The sequence below is a fragment of the Sphaeramia orbicularis genome, chromosome 12 (genome assembly GCF_902148855.1).
Source record: "Sphaeramia orbicularis chromosome 12, fSphaOr1.1, whole genome shotgun sequence".
In the NCBI taxonomy this organism is placed as follows: domain Eukaryota; kingdom Metazoa; phylum Chordata; class Actinopteri; order Kurtiformes; family Apogonidae; genus Sphaeramia; species Sphaeramia orbicularis.
The window spans coordinates 78,879,909-78,894,750 of record NC_043968.1 but is presented as its reverse complement, the minus strand read 5'-3'; the positions used below and the strand labels follow the sequence as shown (position 1 = coordinate 78,894,750).

The 14,842-nt window shown below is 36.5% G+C and overlaps 1 long non-coding RNA gene across 1 annotated transcript; it reads right to left on the bottom strand.

Moving 5' to 3' along the window:
• Positions 1 to 6,843: 6,843 nt before the first annotated feature.
• LOC115429994 (uncharacterized) lies at positions 6,844 to 14,623 on the bottom strand. The gene is made up of 3 exons (XR_003936857.1): positions 13,894 to 14,623; positions 10,623 to 10,628; positions 6,844 to 6,854 (listed from the first exon to the last, which is right to left on the bottom strand). It is a non-coding gene; the product is annotated as an uncharacterized LOC115429994 (long non-coding RNA).
• Between the last annotated feature and the right edge of the window lie 219 nt (positions 14,624 to 14,842).

The window sequence follows — 14,842 nt, the reverse complement described above, 5'->3', positions numbered from 1 at the left end:
GTCTTAAATAAACTGACCTGAATGTAGAATATTTATCTTGAAAGATCTTTCTTTTTTTTTTTTTAGATTGATTTACTTACTGAGACTTAATCTTGTTCAGATTATTTTACTTGTTCCAAGAATTTTCCTCTTGAGCTGAACCCCACTGAGATATTACAACTAATTCAAACAATATTTATAACAAAACCAGCTCCACTGTTGGAGGATGAGTATGAACGACACAGGAACTGTTTACCCTCAACACATTTGGACTGGTTTTAGGCCGTTTTTGCCCATAAATACATATCTAATGAGTCATTACATCTTCATAACCTCCAACGGCTCACAGTTTTACTTAAAAATGCTGTCCATTGCAAAGGACATTCCATTAAAAAAAAAAAAATTAAAAAAAATTAAAAAATGTATCTGAAAAAACTGTTGCGTTATGCAGTTTCCAGTCAAGACAACTGTTTAAAGTAAAAAAAAAAAAAGCCAAACCCTTCTCTTTCCTGTGTCTAAGGAGGATATGACCATAGATCTGCCATAGGTGAAAAAAAGAAAAAATCTAACTATGATAATATTTTATTATTTTAACCTCCTAAGACCCAGGAAATATCAGCAAAGTACAAGCTTTTTTTTTTTTTTTTTTTTTAATTAAATAAGTGCTTATATTGGAAACATCATGACGCAACAGTTTTTTCAGATGCAGTTTTTAAAATTTTTATGGAATGTCCTTTGTGGTGGACAGTTTTCTTTTCATTTTTTTTGTATAAAGTTAAACTCTTGTCCACAAATGTGGACAGAAAACCCATAGCTGGGTCTGAGGAGGTTAAGAAAACTTGATAAGTGCAGAACATTTTACTTGAAATAAGACATTTTAACCTAATAAGGAGTTTTTAATTTTCTTATTTTTGTCCAGGCCTTTTGTTTCACATTCCTGGGCAGGTTCCAGTGCTTACATGTGTCTCATCCAGTTTCCACTAAAGTAAAATGAGACAACAAGGCTTTGATTTCTCTATTTTTGTATATTCTTCTATACCCCTCACATTTGTTCTCTCAAGGCCACTCTAACTATCAATCTCTCCCTATTCTGTCACAAAGGAATGCTGCGGTGGCTATAATTAACGCTGGTCTGACCCCTACTAGTGAGTCAGGAGGCTAAAAAAGAAACAGGACAAGCCAGATAAGAGCTTAGGTGCCAATGTCCAGTAAAACACTCAGAGGAAAATGTGACCTGGTCATGCCACCATGTTAAAAAAAAACACTTTAAAAACATTTGAATGGTGTCTGAAACTAATTCTACGTGTTCTTGTGTTGACTTTCATGGTGTCTTTAATAACATATTTCATACACACTGGTCCCATCAGAGCCTCGTACCGTCACACATCAGGCACTTTCAATTAGTTTTGGAAACAAGGCATGCTTGTGCCGTCTGTACTTCTGTTTCAACCTATCTGAATGTTTATGATTGTTTTGGTTACAGGGGTTTATAGAAAGGTCACTGGGAACATGTGATTCAAGTCACGAAGGCTATAAACTGAACTGAATTGTTTGTCTGGGGCTCGATGAAACCATTAACATGACTGATGGGGAGGAAAGATTATTATGGGGGGTGGGCTCAACAGGCTTTAAAGTGACCTCAATGTACGATCATAATAATAATAATAATAATAATACTGGAAGGTCACTTTGGTTCCTACAGTTGAGGAATAGTTCCATCTCCACATTAACACTTTCATGCATGAATTATAAGAGCCTTAATCAAGATTTTTATTTGTGTTTTTATTCCTCTAGGCATTAAAAAAACAATGTGATTGAAGTTGTTTTTATGAACCCATTTTTCATTGAGTTGCAAAAATGTCCACTCAGCTGGACACCATGCATTTAATTTTTGAAGCAAAGAAACGTATTTACTGATAAACTATGTGAAAACTATGAAATGAAAACATTTTTTAATGCAGATAATCTGATGTTTTCTCACATTCAAACACACACTAATACTAGTCATGACTCACTTCATGGAGATAATATGCAAAAAACCAACCAAACAAACAAACAAAAAAACAAAACACAAAAACCTGTTAATTACAGTTTAATAACCATAACTAGCAATTGATTTACACTCAAATATGTTAGTGCAGATCAGGTTGATCAAGAACAGTAAAGTTACAATAACAGTATAATTGCAGTGTATGGGATGGTGCATGCACTGCAAAAATCTAAATCTTACCAAGTGTATTTTTCTCATTTCTAGTCAAAACATCTCATCACACTTAAAACTAGAAGCACTCGGAGAGCGCAGACCTCCGCCAAGGCTGATCAGTGGCCCCCCCCGTGGGCCCCCCCACCCCCGATCACCACCAAAATGTAATCATTTCTTCCTTATCCCATTTCCAACAAACCCTGAAAATTTCATCCAAATCTGTCCATAACTTTTTGAGTTATGTTGCACACTAACGATCAGTGGCCCCCCCTCGTGGGCCCCCCCACCCCCGATCACCACCAAAATTTTATCATTTCTTCCTCATCCCATTTCCAACAAACCCTGAAAATTTCATCCAAATCTGTCCATAACTTTTTGAGTTATGTTGCACACTAACGGACAGACAAACAAACAGACAGACAAACAAACAAACAAACAAACAAACAAACCCTGGCAAAAACATAACCTCCTTGGCGGAGGTAATAAGACATAATCACCTAAAGAGGAACATTTCTTTGTTTAATTCAATCCAAAAAATCTGCCAATGGAACAAGTGAAAATTGCTAAGATTACTTGAAATAAGATGTTGCAGATACATTGTCTAAAAATAAGTTCTTATATCTCACTTACAAGTTCCTCTTTAGGTGATTCTGTCTTATTTTAAGTGTGATGAGATATTTGGACTAGAAATGAGACAAATACACTTGGTCAGAGTTAGATTTTTGCAGTGTGAGTGTCCACTGTGTTGGCTGATATGGAACTAAAACAACAAAATCCATGAATATACAAGAGAACAGCTGTCCACTGTAGTGACCACTATGCATGAAAGGGTTAAATATCTCTGCAAGTTGATAGGACCAATATTTTGGGGGATATTAGTCATTTTAGAACCCAGTCTTCGTTCCAAAGTCCTGGGAGGTCGAATATGTCCCACCTGGAGTTAACTCCATCCACCTCACAGTGTTCCAGACCGTCCATGTTGAACATAAACAACAAACATGGAGGATGCAGATCTGAGCTCCTGTTTGGTTTGTTAGTGCAGAGACAGTTGGACGGTGGACAGTCCAGTGTCCTCAGAGACACGAACCAGATGGAAGAGGCCAAAAGACGGATGAGTGAATTATACATTATGAAGTTTTTTGTTTTTTTTCATTGTGTACTTGTAAACTGTGCGCTGTTATTATTGTGTTGATGTCATGTTGTAGTTCTCAGTGAGATCAGGGTCCTTCGATCTGGACCCACTTCACATCTCGGACCTCCAGCTTCGACAGGCGTTCCAATGCATTTGACAGAGTTGGATGTCGGAAAGTTCTACCTCCCAGCACTTTGGATCTGAACTGGGATTTTAGTGGATCTGAACTGGGGTTTTAGTGGATCTGAACTGGGATTTTAGTGGATCTGAACTGGGGTTTTAGTGGATCTGAACTGGTGTTTTAGTGGATCTGAACTGGTGTTTTAGTGGATCTGAACTGGGGTTTTAGTGGATCTGAACTGGGGTTTTAGTGGATCTGAACTGGGATTTTAGTGGATCTGAACTGGGATTTTAGTGAATCTGAACTGGTATGTTAGTGGATCTGAACTGTTGTTTTACTGGATCTGAACTGGTATGTTAGTGGATCTGAACTGGGATTTTAGTGGATCTGAACTGGTATGTTAGTGGATCTGAACTGGTATGTTAGTGGATCTGAACTGTTGTTTTACTGGATCTGAACTGGTATTTTAGTGGATCTGAACTGGTATGTTAGTGGATCTGAACTGGGGTTTTAGTGGATCTGAAGTGGTATTTTAGTGGATCTGAAGTGGTATTTTAGTGGATCTGAACTGGTATTTTAGTGGATCTGAAGTGGGATTTTAGTGGATCTGAACTGGGATTTTAGTGGATCTGAACTGGTATTTTCACATGGACGTATTGGAACACCAGTGGGAGGCATTTGGACCACTGGCCTGTGTCCGTCATTCTCTACCTCTGTCCCTCTTTCCATCCTTCCGTTCTTGTAGCTCTCATGTTTCCAATCGTATGCAGACAGTTTATCAGAGACGTGTGACTTGGAGTCCAGACTATTAACTCTGTCCAGAGTTAACTGGGTTTGTCCGACTGCTGTGTCCTCACACCATAAACATGTTGGATTTAATAAAGTCATATTTAAATGGTCAGTGTCACAGGAGGATCTTCACATGTATGATCTAGTTTAACAGCATTCACACAGAAATATCAATACACTGCGTATGTTATTATGGGCTGTTCTATTCCCTCCACAGTATTATTGGTACTTTTACTCAGTGTCCTACAGCTCCATGAACAGACCTGAGATCAAAGAAGACAATATAAAAAAGTGGATACTCACTCAGACAGATGATCTAATGGAGGTGGTTTTGGTCCGTGGTGTTCTGCAGGACTTCAGGGTTTGTGACAGATACCGTCTGTCAGCGGTCACCTGTTTGATGATGTCAGAACACACTCATTTGACTAATTCAATAAAGTGCTCTGAACTCAGTCCATTTAAATAAAGGAACAAGTCAACGCTAAAGGCAGACCGGACGCATTTGAAATGTAGAAAAAACAGTCTGATCGGTTTTATTCCTGTTATAACCACTGGTATTAACAACTAAAAACTGGTGTTTAGACAAGAACTAACAGATCACATATGAACCCTTTATCGGGCAAGTGACTATTTTTGGTCATTTACACATGTATTAGGACAGTGACATCAACAGTTCCACTGAGGACAAACTACCTGGGTTTAAGGACAGTTTTATCAAAATAAAACCCATATTTGTCCAGTTTAGACCCAGTCCAGTTTGTCCAGTTTAGACCCAGTCCAGTTTGTCCAGTTTAGACCCAGTCCAGTTTGTCCAGTTTGAACCCAGTCCAGTTTGTCCAGTTTAGACCCAGTCCAGTTTGTCCAGTTTAGACCCAGTCCAGTTTGTCCAGTTTGAACCCAGTCCAGTTTCTACTTGTAGGTGTTTCCATTGAACAGTGTTTTGATGGGACCAAATACAGGTTCTAATGGGATTAAATACAGGTTCTAATGGGATCAAATACAGGTTCTAATGGGATCAAATACAGGTTCTAATGGGATCAAATACAGGTTCTAATGGGATCAAATATAGGTTCTAATGGTACCAAATACAGGTTCTAATGGGACCAAATACAGGTTCTAATGGGCTCAAATACAGGTTGTAATGGGACCAAATACAGGTTCTAATGGGACCCAAGGAAGGTTCTAATGGGACCAAATTCAGGTTCTAATGGGATCAAATACAGGTTCTAATAGGATCAAATACAGGTTCTAATGGGATCAAATACAGATTTTAATGGGACCAAAGGAAGGTTCTAATGGGACCAAATACAGGTTCTAACGGGATCAAATACAGGTTTTAATGGGACCAAAGGAAGTTTCTAATGGGACCAAATACAGGTTCTAATGGGACCAAAGGAAGGTTCTAATGGGACCAAATACAGGTTCTAATGGGATCAAATACAGGCTCCTTTCACCTTACATGGATTTTTACTGTATTTTCAATCCTTAATTGATGGATTTTTTATTTATTTATTATGCCATTTACAGATAAGGAACCAAATATGGTAACTTAATGGACCTTGATTTTCTAAATGCCACTAAAGTAATGAAGTCTTCTTATGTCCTCCAATTACAGAGCCCCCTGGGGACACTGGGGGAAAAATGGTTGGTGAAATTTTTTTTTGCAAAACTCTTTGCATTAAGAGCACTGTTCTTAATGTTCTTCTGGGTCATTGATGCTCAGAACAGGAACAAAATAGACACAACAATGGAGTGGGAGGAGTTTGTATTTTGACCTGGGCCTAAAATACACAGATATTAAACAGTGTTTGGCAGTAGACACAGGTTCGATGTCAGTGAGGGACATCTGAGAAGATTCTGCAGCCAGAGTGGACGTTCTCGTTGCAAAAAAGCATATTTGGATCTTGTGGATCTTGCGGTCCTGGTTGACTCCATTAAGAACCAGCTGCAGTACTCTGGACCGCCTAAGGGGTACAGATGGATGTACGTGAAATGCAGAGAATGTGGACTGAAGGAAAGAGGATGTGAGATTAAATGCATTAAAGGAACTGTACGTCCATCTACGTCCAATATTCTGCCTGTTCTAAATGTTCTATACCTTTGTAGATCTGTTCTGTAACACATGTAGAAATGATAAACACAGGCAAAATATCGCTAACACTGAACTTATTTTTCTGAAGACATGTCATTTTTTTCAATTATTCCCACCTTTTTTGTTTGGATAGTTTGTACATGTAAATATTTTCATCATTTAATGGTTTTTTTTGCGCTAAAACAAAGACTAAAGTTAGCAGTTGTCCTTTAAGGCTGTTATTATGTGACTGGTCTGACTGGAGATCTAATGGATCTGAATGTGGAACCTGAAACTAAAGGAGTTTGACAGCACTGTTCTAGTACTACACTGGAAAAAATACAAATCTGAACCAAGGTTATAATAGTTTCGGATTTTTCATTATAGTTTAGTTTTATTTAGTTTTGACATTTTTTTTTCTCTAATTCAGTTAGTTTTAATTCATCTTTAGAGCAGGTTTGCTAGTTTTTATTACTTTTCATGTTTTTCTAAATGCTTAGTTTTAGCTTAGTTTTAGTTTGAATTTTAGTTTTGTCGTATCTTTTATCTTCTTTGCCTTCTTTCAAATAAATCCCAGACAGGACTCTGTTGCTTTCACCCAACTTTAGTCTCTATGTGTCCAGGTAGAGTGGGGACCAGAAGATGAATCTAAATGACAAGTGACAAGAAGTGACAGACCGTGAAGTGCCGTATGGTGCCGCTAGCTAAAATTGCTAGAGCGAAATAAATCGCTTTCATATCAATCCGACGTTGACAAAGATGAAAACAAAGGGAATTTTATCCATAATTTTTATATGTTTTAGTTAGTTTTGTAAGCACACAATACAGTTTCAGTTAGTTGTCATTTTTTTCTTTTAATTATAGTTTTTATTCATTTCAGTTAACGAAAATGTTTTTTCAATTCTAGTTTTCGTCATTTCGTTAGTTTTCGTTTATGATAATAACCTTGATCTGAACAAGTGTATTTTCACTTGTTCCAATGGCAGATTTTTTTGCTTAAATTAAATTAAATTTTTCTTAATTCAAGCAAAAAAATCTGCCAGTTGAACAAGTGAAAATGATCTTGGTCAGATTTGTTGAAATCAGATTTTCCAGATCTATTGTCTATAAATCAGTTCTTACATCTCACTGAAAAGTTCCCCTTTAGGTGATTCTGTCTTATTTTAAGTGTGATGAGATATTTGGACTTGAAATGAGAAAAATACTCTTTAGATTTATATTTTTTACAGGGTGTGAGTGGAACAGAGTGTGTCTGTGTTTGTATTTACAAAAATGTCATTTGATTATTTTATTCTGCATCTTTTTATCTGTTTTATTGAAGAACAACCTCACAAATAGTAAATATTAGCTAAATATTCATTTTTGAGGGTGCGCAGTAAATGAACTCATGAAGCAGAATAAACATAAGAAATGGTTTATTCCCATGATAAACATGGACATGGACATTATTTTAACAAACTGTAAAAAAAAAGAAAAAAAAAAGTGCATTCCACATGGACATTGGCAATGTGCAGTACAGTACACAAACGTGAACCCAAACCTTTTGTCCTGTTTTTCCACCCGTTCAGACTGAAGCTGATCTGAAAATGGGCAGATTTGTGCTACAAACATCTGAATCCCCACTTAAATGGGACAGAATATGTGAATGTTTCCCTTTCAGAGTCTTTAATTTGTCTTTTTGTTGTAGGATTGTCAATATGACCCCTGCTGCCGAGGAACAACGAGGACAGAATGGAGTTTGAAACTGAAGACACTGGTTTAAATCAGTGGTGATACGTACAGTGACGATTATCACACAACACTTTTTATATGTAGGAATAATATTCAAATCCGGTCTGGTTTACACTGTTAAATACAATGTTTCCATGTTTAGTAATTTTAATTCATTTGATTCTTGCATATTTTGATGTTTGTCATTGGAACAGATTTGAATGTCCAACCGCTAGATCTGTGGATGATCTAAGTGTTAATGTTCTGAGCAGAATGAAGAACTGAAAACCTAACCAGGTGTCTTTTACGTTTTTATGTCTTTTTCATCCTGTTGTCTATGAACTGAGATTCCACTCATTCTTTTAAAGGTCAGATAAAAGTAAAACACAACGTCAGAAACTACTGATGTGTTCGTCTTCTTTCAAATTTCAGTTTTTTTTTTGGTCTGAATTTTGTTGTTTTTCACATTTTACAGATATTTCAACTGTCTGGTTTCATTCACTTGTCAATTAACCCTTTCATGCATGAATAATGGAAAAGTATGTAGATTTTATTTAGATTGATTTTATTTCTCAAAATTAGGCTAAAGTTTAAATGCACTTTAAAATTTTTTTAAAATATGGTTTTATTCAGAAGATATTTTCCCTCCTCAGACCCAGGAAAGGACAAGTTTGTTCTGTTTTTAATTCAATAATTGTCGATATTGGAAAAATTATGATGCAACATTTTTTTCAGATGCATTTTTATGGAATGTTCTTTACAGTGGACAGTTTTTTTTTTTTTTTTTTTAATTTTTGTCTAAATCTGTGAACCTCTTGTCCAATGGTGGACAGTAAACTCATGTGTGGGTCTGAGGAGGTTTACTGTAGCAGATCCCAGATCAGTCCACATTCTCCAACACAGATGATCCTTTAGTTCATTGTATGTCTGAGGGTCTGTACAGACTGAACCCATGTGGTTTGGACTAGATTACCTTTAGAACCCTTTGGAACATCAGCTCAACTATGGGTCCACATGTGGACGTCAGGCATGAAAGGGTTAAATGAGCCTTTAAACAGCACAGAAATAATGATTGTATTTTCATCATGATGAATATTAACGTCAGCTGATCATGAGAACATTTTTGGCCGTAACACTCAGCCCTTCATCAAACCAAAGTCCTGTTCTGTTGTCATACAAACATGGAAACCTAATTATGACGGCTTCCCAAAACACAGTAGTATTATCAGTGTTTTTCTTAATATTGATCTCATCTGTAAGACAACTTATTCAACAGCAAACAAAAGGAGAAAAAATACACAGAATCGTCCATTTTCAAGGATTCCATTCACCCTAGTGTTTATATTAGTCTCTTTTCCTTTGACCCTTAAATATGGTGAATTTAACTTGTTCCTATAAATGTGTCTAATGGAAAAATGGAAATTTCACCAAAACTCTAGTTTTTCTCTGAATAGTTGGTGTTGTTAGAGGTGTTTTTTCGTAGTTAAATTGGTATATGACACAAAACTGTAATGGAAAGACCTTTGAGTCCAACTAGATCAGGGGTGTCAAACTCATTTTAGTTCAGGGGCCACATTCAGTTAAATTTGATCTGAAGTGGGCCGAACCAGTAAAATAATAACATAATAATATATAAATAATGTCAACTCCACACTTTTCTCTGTTTTAGAGCGAAAAAAGTAAATTTGCATTAAGAAAACGTTTACATCTACAAACTATCCTTTCAAAAGATGTGAATAACATGAACAAACTGAAAAAATAAGTGTAATTTGAACAATATTCTGCCTCAGTTTATCATTTACACATGTACATTATAACTTACAGATCACAGTGGATCTACAAACACAAAACATTTAGTAACAGGCTGAATATTGTTAAAATTGTACACACTTCTCTTAAGATATTTCAGGTTGTTCATATTTGTTCAGGTTATTCACATTTTTTGTGAAATTACACTTTATTTTACTGTAAATACATGAAAATATTTATATTTACAAAGAAAAATTTGGAGTTGTCATTATTTATATGTTATTTTGATAGTATTTTACTGGTCCTGGCCAGTTGAGATTGAATTGGTCTGAATGTGGAACCTGAACTAAAAGGATTTTTAATATCTTAGTGTAATTTTTGCATTTCACACATTCATCCCAAGGGCCGGAGGGGACCCTTTGGCGGGCCAGATTTGGCCCTCGGGCCGCATGTTTGGCACCTGTGGACTAGAGTCACATGACCAAAACAATGTTAGAACAAGAGAAGAAGAAGAGTTGAACCCAAACATGTGTGGGTATGTGTGGACACACCAGGAAACCACATCATTTTAGAATTCAGTAGGAGATAGAGGGGGAACAAGCATTCTAGATTCAAAACAACATAGATTTATGTTCATGTTTATGGAATGACTTCTACTGACATCGACCAGAATAAAGAAACTAATCAGCACATTTGGGATTGAATGGAAAAACCAACATTACACACTTCTGTTTGGAACACATTTAGGAAATATGGGGAAAGTTTAGCTCAGATGGACGATGGAAAAGAGACTAGAGATAGTTGTCCTTCCAGTCAGTGTACGGTTCTTCATCCAGCTACGAACCAACACACTGTGTGACCATATGACCATGGGCTGGTCTTCAGTGTTCAGTGTGTTCAGTCCACCTGCAGACACAGGCTGCAGCGAACACTGACCTTATACAGGTTTGCATACGTTACAACATGTGCTAAATTATACGCTGCAAAAGAGAGAGATTGTGTTTTTTGTGAAGGTGTTTTTGGACAAAAAGCCATAGCAAAAACTCATTCACACAAACTGAGCAAATCCTGGGATGTTTATGATACAGCTGTGGCTGAGGATAAGGCACTGAAATACAAAACAAGCTCAGAAAAGGAAGCAAATATGGAGTCACATTCAAGCCAAAAGTTTAGCTAATTTGGAATTTTAAAAAAAACAACAACCAGAAAAACACTGAAGGTGACACTCCAAGTTGTGATTTTAAAAGTACAATATATTCAGCATAAAAATAAATAAAGAACCTTTTTTCAGATTAAATGCAATTTGAATAAATTTTTTTTTTTTCTATTTTAATTAATTTGTTTTTTTTACAGTTTAACCCACAGGTGTCAAACATGCAGCCCAGGGGCCAAATCCGGCCCACCAAAGGGTCTCGTCTGGCCCTTGGAATGAATCTGTGGAATGCAAAAATTACACTAAGATATTAACAATCCTTTTAGTTCAGGTTCCACAATCAGACCAATTCAATCTCAAGTGGGCAGGACCAGTAAAATACTATCATAATGACATATAAATAATGACAACTCCAAATTTTTCTTTGTAAATGTAAATATTTTCATGTATTTACACTAAAACAAAGTATAATTTTGCAAAAAATATGAACAACCTGAACAAATATGAACTACCTGAAATATCTTAAGGGAAGTAAGTACAATTTTAACAAGATTCTGTCTGTTATCAAATGTTTTGTGTGTTTGTAGATCCACTGTGATCTGTAAGTTATAATGTACATGTGTAAATGATAAACTGAGGCAGAATATTGTTCAAATTGCACTTATTTTTTCAGTTTGTTCATGTTATTCACATTGTTTGAAAGGATAGTTTGTAGATGTAAACCTTTTCATGATGTAAATGTACTTTTTTTGCTCTGAAACACAGAGAAAAGTTTGGAATTGACATTATTTATGTATTATTGTATTATATTGTTATATAATGATATATTATTTTACTGGTTCGGCCCACTTCAGATCAAATTTAGCTGAATGTGGCCCCTGAACTAAAATGAGTTTGACACCCCAGGTTTAACCCTTTAATCCTGTATCTCATGATCACTTGACAAATGTCAGTTTAAAATGTTCACTTTCCAAAACTATGAGCCCAGATTTGATTCTGCAGTAAAACAACCAAACGTCAGCTCCTGGTCCAGGAAATGATGGGTTTGTTCTGCAGAACCGACAAGAATCAGTTCATGAACAGCCTGCAGTGATGAAATTGGATAATAAGGAAATAGGACTTAAATAAGTGCTTCTTAAAAAGGCTGTGCTTGTAATGGGTGTGGTCAAAGTTACTGTAGACAACGTGCTGGATGTGTTTAAGTTACATCATATTCATTTAAACCACGTGACGGAGGATAAATGAAGTTAAAGGCAAAAGCACTGACGAGTGGAGCAAACCTGCAGCTCCATGGGATCCATTAAACAGAGGAGAAGGAACAGAGGGGCCTGTTTTTACTGGGTCATGTCTGCTGTTTTCAAATCTAATAAAAGAGGGGAAAAAAAAAAAGTACAAACATTCGGAACCCAATAATAAAGAGAATTCAATAACCACATTCATTCTTTGCACATTTGTCAGCTCTTCCTCAGACTCAGACCTTAGAAACACACAGTGCATGAGCTTTGACTCAAACACGTCCCAGCACATCCAGTGTGCAAAGAACCGGACCAACGCAACATCCGTCAACTTCCAGAGTACCGCCCTGTGGTCCAGCAGGTTTGGATCAGTGGCACAAGTTCAACGGAAACACACCAAAAATATAAGCTTTGAACATGTAAGAAAAGACACATTTAAATGAATAAAAAGGAGCTGATTTTAGTGGGAGAACAGCTGAGGCCAAAATCCTACTATAATGGACGTTTCTGTGTCCGGCGTGTGTTTGTCCAGCACGTGTTTGTCCAATCGATGTCCCGATGTTGCAGCACGGGAGGCCGTACGGGTGCAATGCCACTGTTGCACCACGGGAGGGTGCTATCGTACAATGGCACCACAGGTACAATGCCACCAGTTAAAATAAGTTACTTAACATTTAACATAAACATTAATTCAGTTTGAAAATATTTGTTATTTCTGTGCTGTAAAGTATGGAGCCAAATCTGGACCAAGAGTTTTATTAACTTGGAAAAAATATAAATAAAAAAATCCTCGCTGAAACTGACACTTGTTTTGATTTTCAACTTTAAAAGTACTAAAATATAATTCAACATAAAAATATATAAGTTTTTTTCATTTAAAATACAACTTTGATTTGTATATATATATATATATGTTTCAGTATGTTTTCCAGTTTCAAATACATTTTCCAGTTTTGAAACTTTTCTTTGTTTCAAATCCTTTTCAAATTTCTGTTTTAATATATAATTTAGTAACATTTTATAAATTTCAAAATTAAATTTGAATTACAGAAAAGCCTTTGAGAAAATTACGACATGTATAAATGTGTATGTGAAAGTGAAGAGTGAAAAAACAAATCTTCAAAAATTCTTTTTTAGAATTGAATCATATGAATATATTTCAGTGTCAGTTTTACATTTCAGTGAATTGATCTTTATTTTCTCTCCAAATTAAAAAAAATGTTGGTTTGCATTTGGCTCCATATGAGTCGAAGTGGAAGTAAAGTGGAAGTGGTGTCTTATCAACAGTCTGGTTTTGACCAGTTCTGCACGGAAAGTGTCATCAAATGCCTTTTGTTAGGATTTGGCGATATATATAAATAAAATCTGAATTAAATATATTCATTCGATAATTGGGGAGCCATAATAATTATATTGATGCAAATATTACAAAAACAGTCATTCTTGTTTTCAGCAGCGTGTGTTGTATGTCTTGACACCTCATGGTTATTATTGATTGACTAATTAGGATGATTACTATTATTGTTATCAATACTTACATTAACTGTAAGTAAACACCAGGCTGTCATTGCTTTACGTTTATTCCTCATTTTGTGCTCACTTTAATTTTTTGAAAGTGCAGCTACTGTGTCAAACTGAACCCAGTCAGTTCCCAGGGTTCATGTGTCAGAACAGGAAGTGTCACCAGTTTGATAGTTTGACAGTTTGATAGTAAAGTTGTGCTCAGGTGCTGAAACCATGTGTCCTTTTACTGTTTAGTGGGTTTAGAAAAGGCAGACGATGGTTTTTCACCCACAAACAAACGGTTGTCATGGAAACTGGATTTAGCAGCAGGATATGGCTCTGATTACAACATGAAATTAAACACTTACATTTAAACAGATGTGCTTTTTGAGATCTGAAATGTCTTCCAACAGGTCAATATTCATCATTTAAACTGAAAAACAAACTACAGACGACCTTTTATAGATAAAGTCATGTGATCACCGACATTAACCATGAATGTTCCGTTTGTTCAGTTTAACGTCCTACCTGCCAAACAGGACTTTACCCCCCTGAAAAACGAAAAATCCCACCTTAAATATGTGTAATACTGCAGTCGTACATGGGCAGGTGTGTTAAGGACATGGTTCCATTTGCTTAAAGTAAATGGATGGAGTTAAAGGTGGAGGTTGAACGGAGCAGCAAGTGAACACAACAGTCTGTGACCGTACAGATGCATGTGGTCTGAGGTAAAAGAGGCTTCCAATGCTCACAAATGCCCACGTTTAAAACCAGAATACTTTCAAATGCCCTCCTGGGACGACACTAATGCAATGGAACAGGCTGGACTTCAAACACTGACTGAGCATGCTCAGAAATACTGTTGATGAGTTGGTTTGAAAACACACAGTTCACCGACAAAAGCATGTTCCTTCAGTGGGTTTTTCTGTCCATCAACATCAAAGTGTGAACTACAGCTCCAGCAGCTGATCGGAACAACGATGGTCTCCTGTTTAGGGCCAGACCTCCAACATTAGGCTGGTACTGGACCCAGAGGAGGTCCAGGGTCCAGTACCAGCCTAGTGTTAGAGGGGTCAGGTGGTCCTGCAGGTGTGGTGGGACAGGCAGGCTCCAAACAAACTGGACCATCCTTCAGTCTAATATGAGGAACAAGTGGACGAGAAGATTCCAGTCTTATGGTGAATTCTTTCCACTTCG